The sequence below is a fragment of the Rhea pennata genome, chromosome 24, assembly GCF_028389875.1.
Source record: "Rhea pennata isolate bPtePen1 chromosome 24, bPtePen1.pri, whole genome shotgun sequence".
Lineage (NCBI taxonomy): Eukaryota > Metazoa > Chordata > Aves > Rheiformes > Rheidae > Rhea > Rhea pennata.
Genome location: NC_084686.1, coordinates 2227001 through 2242703, shown reverse-complemented (window position 1 = coordinate 2242703; position 15703 = coordinate 2227001). Strand labels below are relative to the sequence as shown.

Below are 15703 nucleotides of genomic sequence, written 5' to 3'. Positions count from 1 at the left end.
GATTCCTCCAAAAAGCATTAAACAAAGCAGACTCTGTAAATGTGCTCAGCTCCCTTGCTGTAGTGGGTGAATGTGTCTGAGCTACAGCATAAGCAGGTTTTCCTGGGCTGTTTAACTCCTTTTCCTCCTAGTCGACATCCTCCGCAGTTTGGATTGATAGCATTCTGCCATTGCCAGGAAAAGAAAGGTAAAAGCAGCAATATTTAGCAGTCAAAGATCCCCAAGGGAATTCGGCTGGTTCCTAGTTAATGATATCAGAGCATCGTTCTGAGCCCTGGCCCCTGCTCTGTGTGCACCGAGAATCCTTGTGTTACTTTGGCAATCGGACATAATTCATGCGGCTCAGTCTGTGTTATTCCTAGAGTGCTTTTCACCAGTGCAATTGCAAAAGAGTCTGCAGAGGACTCTGCCTGTCTTCACTAACTCACTGACTGCTGGTGTATATATAAGGAGCACAGGGCTTTGAAACTCCAGCAGAAGCAGTGCTAAATACAAGGGCAGCTCCAGGTATGTTTTACTCTGGTGTATATACCATACAAGCCACACATCCAGAGGCAAGAGGCAGCTGAGAGGTTTTCAGCAGTTTGTCATCTCATATGAAAACTCCTGGTTTGGAGGGAAAAGCGATAGAGTGGAGAAATTAGGGGAGCCCTTGGGACATCCAGTGACATGTATGTAGGGCGCTCAGCTGAGGTATGGGATGCTCAGATTCTAGATGCTATTCTTCCTGACATAAATTTTGTGGCTAATTGTATTATTATGAAATCTAGAAAAAATGACCAAAACTGATGTTTCTCCACAGACTAGTTACTGTCACAATAAATAAGTGACTGTAGAAAGCTGGTAGCTGAAGTATGCAAGAAGGACAAAGGATGGGAGAAAGGAAGGATTACATATCCCACTATTATATATAGAGTCTATCTTACTCTGTTCATGCATGAAATCTACAGCAGAAGAATTAGATCTTGCTTCCTGAAATCCCAGTCCCAAAGTGCAAGACCTCTAATCACTTCCAGTGCATCAGATATCCTATCTCGATGCTTGCATATATTTTTGAGGGCTTGCCAGAGGGCTTTGCCTTGCTGTTCAGGTCAGATCAGGGCTTCCATATGACCTATAAGCTTAAGCTTTCCGTGTTCTTTCTTTGTATGGAAAATGTTGTCTAAAATTTGGGGCAAGCATGAGCTCTTAGAACAGCATGTCCTTCACAGGTGACAAGCACAGCTCCACCAGTCTTAGCAAGGGAGCACCTTCCATCTCTGCCTCAGAAATGCTAACTAAGCCAAGGACATCTATGCAGTGAGGCTGATGGCTTGTTCGGAGGAGAAAGGGTGATGAGCTGAGAGGGGATGCTTTGCCCTTCCAAGGTTTTGTAAAAAGAGTGGCAATATTCCATGCCTAATTATGCCTGCCACTGTAACATTGAGGAGTTCTTAATGGTGGTTATTTATTTGTGCTTGACAGCACTTGCAATATGCTGGTTGTTTTCCAGTGGGTTATCTGCAGGAATGTTCCTCGTGGAGACGGAGTGAGTCGCGGCCTGGGTTCTGCTCCCAGTCAGGTTGCGGTCCCCTGGGCATCGTCCCGTTTGCAGGAGTAGAGGCAGCAGCCAATTCTCTGCTGAAAAAGAGGCCCACAGACCACTGTGTTCCTGCAGTTCGACAAGGATTGCAGCAGCACAGAACTGGAGTAATGCCATGGGGTTGCGCGGGCTCTACAGCCCTTGGTACCTGAGCCTGCTGCCCCGCTCAGCCCGGGTCTGCAGCACTCTGCTTTGCAGGCTGCGGTTCGAGCTTCTAGCAGGAGGCTCCAGTGAAGGCAGCCCGTGGGCTGGATCCGCACCGCTCGGCAGCCACGGCCGGGCTGTGCCCGGCTCCGCACAGACAAACATGCTCCTCTTCCTCCCTCCCTCTCTCCTTTCCCTCCTGCTTGTCTTTGAGCTCAGCCCAAACACTGAAATGTTGGCAACTGCTTGCTGCACAGGCTGCTGCCTTGCTGGAGGCAGAGAGGTAGCTCTCCCTAGCTAGCACCTGCCTCATGGCTGCAGTCTTCCTGGTGCTAAGAAGAAACAGATGATGTTTCCAAAGCTGCTGCTGTGCTGCAGGAGCCCATGGCTCAGTGTAATGTAGGGCTCTAGGTTCCACCCTGCTGAACGCTAAGGAGAAGCTCCTGGTGACACAGCGAGGGTTTGGCTCAGGGTATTGACTCACCCAGTATCGTGAAACGCAGCTGCTTCAGAGGTGCAGGGCAGTGTTCAGCTGGTGCCGGAAGGGCAGGCTGGGTATGGAGGACTTTTGGAGAGCTTACCTGCCCCGAGCAAAGCATGACCCCTTCATTCCTGAGACGTAAGCACTTCAGCGGCCCCAGTGGTAGTTGACCACCCATAGAGACTAAAGGCTGAGAAGCAATTTCCTAAGGGAGCTTTTAAAAAGAAACTGAAATCCAAGTTTAACAGTTCCTATGCTATAAAGGAGGCAGTGGAAATCTGGCTCAGATGCAACGTCTTCCTTCAGAGTGCGCAGCCTGCAGCTGCCTTACTGAAAGGGAATTGCTAGACAGGATGCAACAAATGTTTCAGTGTGGAACCCTTAATCACCTTTAAATGGGCTACTCTTAATTGCTCTAATCATGCTGGTTGTGCTCACATCCGAGTATCACAGGGAGACATCTGGCTGACTAGTGGCAGGAGGGACAGGACACAAGGACAGTCTGGATGCCATTGCAGGGAGAGGTCTTTTTTTGGAGCTGTTCTCAACTTGCCCTTCAAGAGAACTTGGTAAGCTGAGCAGCCAGGAGGCCTAGGGGAAGCGCAGGTAGCTCAGATAATGTAAAGGGTGTTATTCCCCTGGCTTTGCGAGCCTTACCTGCTCACCCTCTGCAGTCCTTACAGGCCCACATCTGTCATGTCATTTCTTTCTCCATCTCTGGCACTGACCTTGATACTAAGCATCTGTTCAATCTCTGGTACATGAAACGTGTGCATGGCTTTTGCCAAGCTAGAATTTGATTTGAGTCTCCAAAGTCATCACTATACCTGCGCTGCTTCCAGTTTCTACTGTCTCTTCTTCAAATTTGGTCCCTTTGCCCTTGTGATGTTCTGAATTGCATATATTGTAGCATTGATTGCTTTAGTCAGTGTCTTTCCTCTATTTTAATTCTGTTTTCTATTGCTACTGCATCTCCTTACTGTTACACTGAGAAATCCTTTATAGCCCAGCTGCAGCTCTGGACAGACCCTAGCACACTGACCCACTGGCTGAAGGAGGTTAGTGTAGCTCAGTAGGTGATGGGAATGGGAAGAGGTGGTCAACAAGGACAAATGGAAGAAACTTCTGATAACAGAAGGGTCTTGCATATTCACAAATGAAAAATGGGATGAAGAGGCTGCAAAATAAGCTGGACAAATGCCAGGTGGAGATAAGGCTTGTTTCTCCTACTCCAAATAATTAACTGTTGTACTGGGACAATTTATTTAAAACCATTACATGGAAATAGCTAGTATCTGAAAAATGTGCTTTCCTTCCATGAGGAGCTATGGAGTTGGTGCTGGAATCGTAGGCTGGATTTAAACAGCCTACATTATGTAGCAGATGAGGAAGTGATCAGGATGATGCTTCTTGCCTGTAAATTCTATGAATTTTACATCAACACAGACAAATCTTATCTCCTTTCCTGATTTTTTTCTTTTTAGAAATGCTTTTTTTTCCCTGTCTAGTTTTCTTCCAAATGTTGTTTTCTGCTTTGCTGCATACACCTCCCCAAGCTTGGGAACTGTGTGAGGAGGAACTGTTTTGTGACGTTGCTGAAAACTAGGGCTGATCGTTCCTTCCCAGGAGTTTCTACAACATTATTTCCACAGCACCAGGGAGATATTTTTATAATGGTTACACCCTCTTCTCTCTCAACTAGTTGATAGAATCTGTCAGAAGTTTTTTAATCTTTTGTTGGAAAAAAATTACTAATTCTCTCTGTTTTCTGTCTCCTTTAAATAGAAGGAATGGACTATTATCATAGAATTGTAATGACCAATCTCTTCTTGTTCCCTTTGTGCTAGGTAGTATTATTAATACTTATCAGTGTTTTGTGCCTAGGAAATTAAAAGGCCTGAAGTAGCCTGATGGGACAGACTCTATTTTGTGTGTGCTAGAAACTCTGCTCAGGGAAATTTGGTCGCAAGCATCAGAAGCTGAAAGTGATGACACAAGTTTGAGAACTACATTTCAGGTTGATTTCTTGTCTTGGAAATAAGCCCTACAGATCCCTTAAAGAGAAAAAAAACAAGCAAAGAAAGCTGCTGCTGATGCCCAAACGTGATCTGACCGTTTTACTGCTTACAACAGTGGGGGAAGATTCACGGAAACTGTGATTCATCTTCAGCGTTCGAATGTGAAATGAAGCTATGAGTTAGGTGAGCCTTAATTTAGAAATACGGAAGGCAGGGAGTAGGCTGTTGGTGAGATGGGCTCCGTCTCCTTCAGTCTCCCTCGCTGCTAAGCGAGTCTCCCGCGAGGTGGGACAGAGATCCCTCAACCCCCACGCCTGTAAAACAGGCGAGCAGGGGAGGATCGCTGCCGTGGTAAATACAGATGAGAGAAGATGAAACACTGCCGTGAGCTGGTCTGAAGAGGGGGCAGTGAAAAGCCTTCTTTTCAGAGGTGACATTTCTTGTGCTCAAGCGCTAGGTCCCTATCGCTGCCCTCTACTTCTCTTTGTTTCAGGCTTCCCTGAGATGCCATCTCGAACAGATTGCTTTCTCCATTATTTCCCTTGAGCATTTCTTTTCACGACATTCTCAGGTGGAGATTCTGGTTGGCCCTTGGTGGCTTCCATTTAGGGAAGGCTTTTCAGCAGAAAACTGTGAAACCTCCCTCCCTCCCTCCTCCTCCTGACAGTTGGAGAATCCTCTCGGTTCCGATGAGCTCCTCTTCCCTGGGGGATAACTGCTTGTGTTGGTATGTGGTTTGCTGTAGATGCCTTCATTGTTTGACTAAATCCGAGGAGGCAAAATACCTCCTCTCCGTTCCCAACTCTCCATTCGGTGTTTCAGTTTGATAGATGGTCCCATCATCCCCTCGCAAAACTGAGACTAGAAGAGAAATGCAAGCCCCTTTCTCCTGCAGAAAAAGCAAGAAGCCTAAAGGGAACCATACTTTTAAGCAGTTGTCATATGTGTGTAAGCGATAAGATGATTTCCTATGCAGGGAATAAAACTATGGCCTGGAACTTGGTTTTGGCAAGTGCCTGTGGGGTGGCAGAGGGCTCTGCTGAGCCTGGCAGGAGGGAGCAACGCCTCGTGGCTGTGCAGCGGGAACCCTTGCTGTCTCAGTCAGAAACAATCTCCGTTTTTGCGAAGGCAAGTTCTCTGAAACTTCCTGTCGCATCAAAAGTTCTGAGAGTTTTTTCCTTTTTTCTTTTTGCTCCCCATGCTGATTTACTCCGAGCACTGTGCTAATACTTAACTTGCAATCAAAACAGCGTAACTGAACATGGAAGACATAAAATGTGTTTCTAACTGGAGAGTCTCTACATAGAAAGAATTTATTTAAAGTTACTGTGATTAAAAATATATTTTAGTTCTCATCAACAACTAATTTTCCTTCACAAAAAAAATACCCACAGCGTATGCTACTCTAAAATTCTTTAATTACTATTTCTTGCTCTGAGTTCATTTATTATGAACTTTCTGTCCTTCAGCATCTTTCTGTTATATTAAATCTCATTTTCCCACTTAAATGATGCCTCTATCTTGTGTGAATGGAATCAGCGCTTTTAGTATTTAGAATGAATGGTTTCTTACGCATTATTGAAGTGTGATAAAATAGGAAAAACTGTTTCTCAGGAATCTTGCAGCATGTGTGAACTTTGTTTCTTGTTTACAGACAAAAGCCATAAATGCGTCTCGATTTAGACCTATGCAAACACAGCAAGTGGGCTAAAATTATCCTCCAGCTGCAAAAGGAAAACAAATTCTGCATTTGTGCCGTGGCTGAGTAGGCGCTCCGTAACCTTGTCCGACTGGCCCAAGGCCGCTGCTACTCACCATACGAAATACATTGAGTCAACAGTATTCTGGGCTTTGACCTAGAAGGTTAGTATTAGCACAGCTGACGAATTAATGCAAGTCCCTGAGGTGGAATCTATTCATGTACAAATAGAAATCAATGCGAAATATCCATTACTATTTTTGTGGGAATCTAAATATAGATTAGTAGAAACAAGGAAGATTAAAAAAGTACATCACAAAGTATGTCCAGAGTTAGATCTTTGGGATTTTAGTTTCCCTGGCTCGCGAGACTTTGGATATGTCTTTGGCCACCAAATTCTCTTTCTATAGCTCTTGAATAGTTTTATTTTGAGCAGGGTTTCTTCTGGGGGCGATTTTTTTTGAACTGAGGCAGCTACAGTTTTCTTCCAGAAATGTGTCTGGCTTTTCCTCCTTTCTATCTTTCGAGCTGAGAGTGGGAGATGCTGGTTGTTGGTCTAGCACCTCCTTCGTACTTATAATGAGAGTCTTGGGTGGGAAGAGAAGTCCTGTCTCCTGACGGCTAAATTTAAAGTTGGGAAGGATGATCTTGATGGCAACAAATCGGCCTCTCATTCATGATGGCTCAGTTCATGTTTATGGCTCTGTCAGAGACTCCCTGAATTAATTAAGAAGGTTATTTAATCTCTGTACAAGCCTTACATTGCAACGGGAATAATAATCATCTAACTTTCCTCCACGTTTTGGTGATCTCACATGTTGAATTCATTGGTACAGGAGCTCTCCCTCATTTGCTAATTCTTTAGAGACAGGAGCTTCTCTCTCAGTTAGGACTTTTGGATGTTCCTTTAGTGTATATGTGTGTATATATATATATAAAAAAAAACTTTTTCAGGAGGAAATAGAGCTTTTAACTGACCCCAGCTAAGTCAATGGGATCCAGATACTACCTCATTCCAGATACCAAACAGAAGTGGAAAAATTTCCACCCTTTCAAATGAGAGCCAAGTCAGCACAGATCTCAGCAGTCTGACGCAAAGCTGGGACAGGATCCATTAACTTCTATCAGCTGAAGATCTCGTCTCTTACTATGCTACAGAAACGTAGGGCTGCAGAAACCTTTGGTGCTCAGCTATAGGAACTTAGCTGAAAGGGTTTTATTTTTTCGGTGGCGAACCAGCCGTCTCCTAGACGCGCTGTCTGACATTGATTAGACAATAGTTGTGCTGAAGCCAGTACATTCTGTCAGAGGCTTTGTGCCTTCCAGGAGAGCAGGAAATGTAAAGCACTTTGTGTAAAAAGAAATATTAATATTTAAGCTAAAAGTCCTAGAAAAAAAATCTAATAACCTGAAACAGCTTTAGGTGCATATTCTTTTTTCCTGAACTAGCAAAAAGTTTAGGGGCTCCATATGCATCCCTAAGTTATTAAAAACACTTAAAGCTCTTTAATGTAGCACAGACTTTGTTGTGTTTGGAGGCAAGAAATGTTTGCTTACTGCTGTGGGAAAGTCTTTGTGCTGGCCGCTCACGCCTGTCTGGTGTCGTAGAGCTGGACTGGGTTGCTTTGCCTGTGCGCGGGGCTTGGGGATCTGAGTGAATCAGGTCGTTTTTGTTTGCAAGAGAGTCGCTGAACAGCTAACACTGTAGGGCCAGCTTTGTTAGTGTTGGATGCCTCATGCAGCAAGGTCTTGGCTGCAGGGGAGTCCCAAAGGGATTTCTTTGTGGAAGATACAAATACGTAAAGAGCGTAAAGCCAAATCCACCGTGATAATCGCAATGTTTCTCTCTGTTCTCTTCATCTCCAAAGGGTCTCAAAGTTCTTACCAAAACTTCAGCGTTCACCTTGATTAAGGCAGAAGAGATGGCAGGTTTTTGGAGTGGGAGCCCGAGAAAGAGTTCTTGGCTTGGCCTCTTGTGTAACCGTCAGAGGTCTCTTGCGATCCTGTTTCTGCAGTCGTTCCTGGGGCAGGCACTCCAGGCTCGTGGCAGGGCAGATTTGGCTCCTGATCCTATCGTGTTCTGTATCAGAGAAACACTTTATGCCTGAAATATTTCTTGCTATACCAAATGATCTTGAATTTACCAGAAGTATTCACACACACACAATCATTTGTGTTTTTTTGCAGCCCTTCAGCAGACACCCTTACTGCTAATAGGCTCATCAGAGAAGAGATTTATGTAAATTAGTATTTGAACCACGTGGTGATACTTTCTGATTTGCATTTGGCTTTACAGTGGGATTGTAAGGGGTGTCCTAGCGAAGCCTTGAATCATAAAAACAGCACAGGCTTTCCTATTGACTTCATTGTGTTTCAGTGAGACTAGCAGTGAAAAGTGAGGGGAAATTCATTTTTCTAAAGGTTGTTGGTATGGATCTGAGCCCATGTAAGATAGGAGATTAGATGGCATCCGTCAGATCTGATCACTGTATCAGGAGAACTGGAGAAAGCTTGGGTATTTTATATCACTCCCCATTTTATAAGCGCCTTTCTGGGGGGACAAAAATTCCTTTTACAAGAATAGAGATGCAGGGTATAGCCAGAAAAAGGTCCAGCTGCAGAACAAAGGAGGTCATAAAAACATCTTGCTGTTTTGTACACCAGCCTTTGGAGGTCTACTGTTACTGCCATTAAGTTGCACTGTGAAATTAAAGTCTCAATACCAACCTATTGCAGATCTACAGAGAGTCCACTGAAAAATCAAGACTTGGCAGCAAGTTATAGAGATGCTATGAAAAAGAGACAGATTTATAATTAAACTGCCATCTGATTCTAAGCAGAGACTGATGGATATAGGAGAGAGGAGGCAGAGGAAATCCTAAAGCCAGGCAGAAGAAAAAGTATATGCATGAGACCACTTGAGCCAACCAACAAACTTCTCAAGGGATCATATAATGATTAGCCTGATTGCAAATGTATACATTTATTATGATTTAGAGTTAAAGAATGCTTCTTGTTCTCTTCTATAGCACTGAATGTGCCTAGAACTTGTCTCAGAACCTGGAAAAAAAAAATTGAGCACTCTTAGAGGTCTTCATTAGGCAAATATGGTCTATCAGAACTGCCTGGCCCTATTAAATGGAGATCTGAGAAACCTGTCCTTGGCCATGTACCTCAGAGGTGTACAGCTCTTTACCTGGAAATGGGCATACTATTCACCTTCTGTTTTAACATCAGGAAGCTGGCAGGTAGAAGAGGGGACCCTAGGGAGTAATCTGTTGTTACGGGGCAGTGTTAAATTAGGGCAGCCATACCTATCTATTCCAGGCCTGCAGGGAGTCCACTGAGAAGAAGAAAACAGGGCAGGGGAGGGAGCAAGGCAGGTTTAGGGTAGGGCTGAGGTTAAGAGCTGTCTTATATGACAGTCTGGGGAAGCCACTTCTGAATGTCTTGCGCTGGAGATATAAGGAACTGAGAGGAGAAAAAAAAAATTTTTCTAGCTCCATGAATCTGTGCAGTTTTGGCATGTGAGAAGGAAGCACCTCAGAGGATGCAGCATCTTGTTCTGGAGATGGTTCAAATCTGCAGTCGCCTTGTGGATTGCCAGATAGCCCTTCTGGTAGGGCATGGAGGGGGCTTGCATGCCAGCTCGCAGCCTCGGGTTTGCATTCTGCAAAACCAGAGAGAACAATGCAAAGAAGCTGTGACTGCTTCAGCTGCCCAAAGTGCATATTTTTGCTGTGCAGTTTTGTTATCCCTTTCTTTCTCTACTGACATTCTTCACATACTGCATCTATGATGCTAGATACTAAATTACCTGCTAGCAAATCTTTATCAACCCTGCTGTTAATATAAATTCATCCTGATAAACAGATTAAAGCAGTGTAAAACAACATTTCAAGTAGAAAATAAAACGGGAAGATAAGGGAACAAATAAACCAGTTTCTGGAAAGCAGGTATTTGATCAGTTCTTGTGTGTCTTCAGAGCGAGGAAACCTAAAAAAACAAGTAAATAGACACTGTGTCCCTTTTCATCAACTTTATCCAGCGGAGCTGTGTCTGTTCTGTCTTGTGGGCTTCTTAACTCACCATCACTGCGATCGCCCATCATTCCTGTTCCTGGTGACTGAGGCGCGGAGCAGAAGGTTCTTGCACGCTCAGGGCGGAGGCCGTCAGAAACATGCCGATGTTCTCATGAAAGGGAATCAATCCAAGGCCATTACGATAACATCCTCCTGTGAAAATCACACGGGGGATAAAGTAGAAAACTAGGGCTGAATAAAAAAAGTATGAGTGTGGGAATCTAATAGGAAAGCACAGTAAGGAGAAAGAGGGGATGCGAGCCCAGAGAGTGCGGAGGTGTGTTGCTGTCATGTTAGAGCTGTGGATGCTTGCCAGTGTCTCGGTGGCCTGGTTTTTGTCTGTCCTGGGGGTTGCACAGGTGGCGGCCAGGGGAGAAGGAAGGGTGGAGAGGTGTGGCAGCACCGCGAGCCTCTCCTGGACTGCATCTGGGAGCCTTTTAAATCCCTGTGCAATCTGTTTCCAACACCTTTAAGATGGGCTCTAGCTGGGTAAAGTGCAAGTCTAAACCAGAACCTACATGTGAAAGATATTTAATGTAAGCCCTCCCACACATGTTAGATGTTATATGGATCTCCTAAGGGCTCCTTGCCTAGGGATCAAGGGTGTGAGCCTAGCCTCTGCAGATGAGTTTCTATGTCTGTAAAACCAAGCCTCAGATTGCAGCTGGAGACTGACAGTTTGGCAACACACTGCTGATGGGCGAGGTAAAACCTCTGAATATGTTGTATGGAGACAAAACCTCATCCCTCTGAAACGCGTAGGCAGTGGGGTGGGGAAAAGGTAGAGGGAGGGAGGCTGTGGATGAGGGAGGCCTAATACCTTTCCTTTCTAACGCACCATTTCAATGCCCTGCTCTGTAGCAATCAAGCAGTTACAGCTCACGTGCCTCCAAAAATTCCCCAGTGCCTTTCCCTCCCCAAGCGCAGAGAGCTCCGCGCGCTTTGCCGCGCTCCTGGGCCTGCCTGGTGCAGCCAGGCAGGGCACCTGGAGCGCGCGGGGAGGCAGCGGCTTCCCCCGTGCACCTAGCGAGCCAGCGTCAGGCGGGACTGGAGCTCCTGCCTTGCTGCACTGTGGTGCACAGAGCACAGCTGAAGAATATATGTGTGCCAGATGATTTTTTCAGGAGCTGCAACAATGCATGCAAGATAGGATTATGTTCCTAACCACTTTTAGGAAGGAGGGATTTTGTTCACATTGATGTCACTTGCTGCAAAACCCAAGGATATTTCCATCACACATAATATCAGCCTGTTCTGTTTCAAGAGAACTTTTCCCCCTTCCCTTTCACTGCAGAAGTTGCTTGTTCTGCTCTCTTGGCACTGTCTAGCAAAACAATTTGTCCTCTACTACTATTCCTTGATTTTTCTAGCTATGGTGATTTGCAGGGCTGTCGCAGCTACTGTGCAGTGACAAATCAAAGCCACCAAGGCAGTATACACACCAGAGAGTAAAGCCTTCTTCATCCTGCAAGTGGAGGTGGAAAGTATAGGAGATATTCTAAACGCATGAGGAAGACTTGGTGGGACGAGCCCCGTCGGCATGCGTGACTCGAAGCCTCCTCCCGCTGCTTTCAGAGTGCTGCTCTCCCACGGTAGGCTGGCTGCGTGGCTCTCACTGAGATTGCTGCTCCCTAGCCAAGCTTGGGGAGTTGAGAAACAAGGTTATTGATTCATTGATGCTTGTTTAGTTGGAACTTATCCATGGAACAAGAATAACTGCAGATGATAAAAGTTCCAGTGAATGGCTAGACAGATGCATTTGTCATAGAGAGGAATTCACATAGTTAACATGGAAATCTATAGGAGAAATCTGAGGGAAAATTAAGGTTGTTATAATTAGAGACAAGCCTTGCTCTGATTTGCACATGCATGCAAGTAGATTGCCTGCCTGATAAACAGCTCCCTCTGTGTCTGTTGTGTGATGCATTTCAGTTATTCTGGCTCCGTCAGAATCTATCAAATCTTTCACCTAAACCAGCAATGGCCTATGAGAGGTGACTGGCAAAGGACAGTCCATGTTTCAAGAACAGGAACATGCTCCATGCACTATGTTATGGGGATTTTCCAAGACACGAAGTCAAAAAGGACTCCACAAAAATTAAAAAAAAAAGAAAGTAATTACTCAGCAGGAGGATGGAGGCAGGTGGGGGGTGGGTAGCCCTGTGCTCGTCCTCTGCTGGGCCGCAGGAACAGTCCATGTCTTGCTCCAGCTTTCAGGAGATAACCTGCTGCCCCAACAGGTGCCCGTCTCCGCTCTCCCCTCTGCTTTGGTTTCTGGATAACGCTATCTGACAGCAAAAGCAAACACATCGTGTGTAGTGAACATAGCAGGCGGTGTCCATGCAGGCAAATCCAGCCTGTGCTAGCAGATCTTAGAGCAGCACCGGGTGGAAGAAACGTGCTTTCCAGTGGCCTTACCGTGTCGTTCTGCCGTCTGCCCTACTGTAACTTCTGCTTTGCACAAGTGTTAACGACAGGTCAGGTTTGTTAGCAAAGCTATTTGCCTTGCCCAGAAGCCTAGGGAGCCAAACGCAGACCAGTTAGGCTTTGAAGAAACAAAGATGGAAAGCTGCAGGAATGGTTACCTTCTGCACAGTCCTTCCTAACAGAACTGGCACTTTGTCTGTCCAGCTGCATAAGCGTGGTAGCGCTTCTTTCGGTTTAGGAATAAAAACATCACAGTAGCGCGTGCACAGAGAGTGTTAGCTCCTCCGGGGTGGTGGTCCAGGCTGTTTTCATCAGTATTCCCAAGTAGCGAAGAGCACCTCAGAATTTACCTCTGGTTAGTTTTTCTGAGGCTTTAGGACTTCTGGAGCATCTGGCATCTCAAGTTTGAATGCACTAGATCTGTCAAGCCCAAATGTACCAGAGAACGAGACTAAAACAAAACAATACAACACTTGGAGAAGTTAGGTCCCAAAGTGAAAAGTAAAGAGATTAGACTCGGTGGTGTGGAGACTGCTTAAACAACTGCAGCAGAGTCCCAGAAGATGCATTGCTAAAGGAGGAATTGCAAGATTGCAAAAACACCTGCCTGGTTCGCTAGTAATGTTCCAAGATGATTTTCAAGCTGAAGGTATAAACTCTGCCATGGGAAAACCAACCTTCATGAAAGGAGGAAAAATGGAAACTAGAAATTAAGAGAATGAGAGGGAGTCAGAATAGCAAAGAGTCAAAACCAGAAAGAGATGAGAATATATTTTTATGAACTGCAAGCAGGAAGCCTGCCAGCCTATGTCTAGTGGGAAGACACATGAGCTCTGTGCCAAGCAGGGATGCTCTTCTCCCTCCGTGACCCCAGTGCCTCCCAGCCAGCTCCAGCTCCTCCTTGGGAGATTTTCCCTTCTCTGCTGGTACTGACACTTGTGTATTTTGGGGTGGAAAGGTGGCAGAGTGGCATGTTGTGGGACGGCAACCCTTGCCCCAGCACAGCCCGGTAGGCTCTGGTCCGCCTTACTTGAGGGCTAAGATGACTCCAGGCACGCAGGGACCATACCTAGCTTTTGGCTTCAAGGAGATGGAGGAGCCAGGTTTTTGCCAATGTTTTGTTGTTGACAGCTGAACACCCAGAGGCTGGTATGACTAATGAATTAGGATCTTAAACAGCATTTTAGAGTTAAAAAAAGAAAAAAATTCAAAGTGTTGCTGTTCCTCCTTAAAAAAGGTACCGGCAGCCTCCTTTATGAACTTTATCTTACTGCAATAAAGGCTGCTTCTAAAGCGCCGGTGTTGTTGGCACAAGCTTTGTGGCAGGAATTAACGAACGCCCCGACTGACAACCAGCCATTGTCTGTAGCATCTTTATAAGGAGATTTAACACAATGGCCAGCAACTCCAAATTAATGCAAATGAGTGCGACTCCGCACGTTCTGAGAGGATTGGAATATCATTACTGTGGCATTAAATATTTAAACAATATCTATATGAAAGAATTATGAGCCTTCAAAGATTGTTTTATGACCATATTAAAGCTGTTGCAATGACATTTTCTATCCTGAGACCAGGCAATGTTGTTGGGTTTTTTTTGGTTTTTTTGTTTCTTTTTTAAAAGCGGAAAGTGACCATGTGTAAACCCGCTACTGTAGCCACATCCTGTGGTCCCCCCCATCTGCTGTTACCCAGATTTCAACTCCTGGGGAAGCGTCAGGTTAGGAGAAGAAGGGTGGTCTGTGAACGTGCCCGTGTCTACTGAAAAGCCGGTCAGAATAACCAGGGCGAGGCGGTGAGGTTCAGTCCGCCCCTGGCTTCTGGAGCCAGAGGTTGCCCCACGCCTGCTTTACGCTCCCTGTAGGATTCAGCCCGCTGGAGAGCGAGTAACCTGGCGAGGGCAGAACCTGCGCACACGCAGTCTGGAGGTTTACTGCGCCCAGGGCTGGTCGCGTTGCCCACGCAGACCTTGCTTTCAGCTCTCTTCCTCTGCTTTGCAAACTGCCCATCTTGTGCGCGCCCTCCTTAGGGTACCTGTCTGTCCCCCCCCCCCCCCCCGCCCAGGGCATTACTTAGATTGTGGCTCTTCAGGGGTTTATTGCAGGAGGTTGCCAGTTCAGTCTCCGTGGAATAAGCAAATTTTAGCTCCCACAAGAAAAAAGGAATAATAAAGTGAAATTTCAGTGGGGTTATTGACTAGGTAATAAATAAGACTAGAAAATGTTTTGTTTTATTATGCATATGGTAACCTTTTATAACCGGGTGATTCTCTGTTGCTCTTCGTTTCCACGGGCTGCCATCGGTTTGATCTGCAGGTGATTTCCCTGGAGCTGAAGCGGGAGCAGGCGTCCCCGAAGGGCGGTGCAGCTGGCCGCCTTCAGGAGCCAGGGTCCCTTCGCGAGCCCTCGCGTCGCAGCCCGGCTCTGCCAGGCTTCGCGTTTCGGTGTCTTGTGCCGTTCAGCGCTGTACAATTCTCAGCACGGGGGACTCACCCGACAACTTCTGACTTATGTTGAGCTATAGGGATAAACGGATAAAATTCTAGAGTTCCTATAAGATGGGAAGTGAAATAGTCCTAATAGTCCTGGCTCACTTTAAAAAAGAATTGGAAAAGTCTATGAAAGTATATGCTCCAGCAGTCTCTTACACGAAAAGCCACTTTTACGCCCACTGCAAACCTGTCGTGCTGCCTTCCCTTCCCTTGTCTATACTGTAGCAACATCTGTCTCTTTCAATGCATGTAGAAGAGGATATTATTAAAGACTTTATACGAAGCGTAGAATTAGCCTAGAAACTGTATGGAAAAATCCAATGGATGATAGTTAAAACACACGTATGTTTATCGGCTTATAAAATATTAGCAGTTTGTTACAGTAAATGATTCTGATTTTGATGTTCTTGTAAATTTGATGCCTTGAACTAGAGCTTTGTATAGATAGAGGTGAATTTAGTGTGAGCTAAATGTGGCTGCTACTGGTGCAGCCAGGCAGTGAATGTTTGTTGGGCCCGGAGGTTCATTGCGCACATAATTAGTCCCATCTATGCTTTAATTACACGTCTAAATTTTGGTCTGAGTTGTGCCTGATGCTGTACCTTCGTAGCTAAGCCACGTTTAAGCTAGCTAGACCAGATATTGATAACAATATAGTCATACACCTGCTAGGAGTTAAGTGAAAGCTTCTGATTTTTTGCAATGCTCTAGAAAAAACCGACAAAAGCCAGACCTTCCCCCTCTTAGCCTCTCAGAATATCTTCCCATATCTAGTCATA

At 45.5% G+C, this 15703-nt stretch overlaps 1 long non-coding RNA gene across 1 annotated transcript in view; it reads left to right on the top strand.

Annotated features, from left to right (window-relative positions):
• LOC134150540 (uncharacterized) overlaps positions 1–15703 on the top strand; it is a 113787-nt gene that overhangs the window by 41182 nt on the left and 56902 nt on the right. The gene's annotated exons all lie outside the window — the stretch shown is intronic.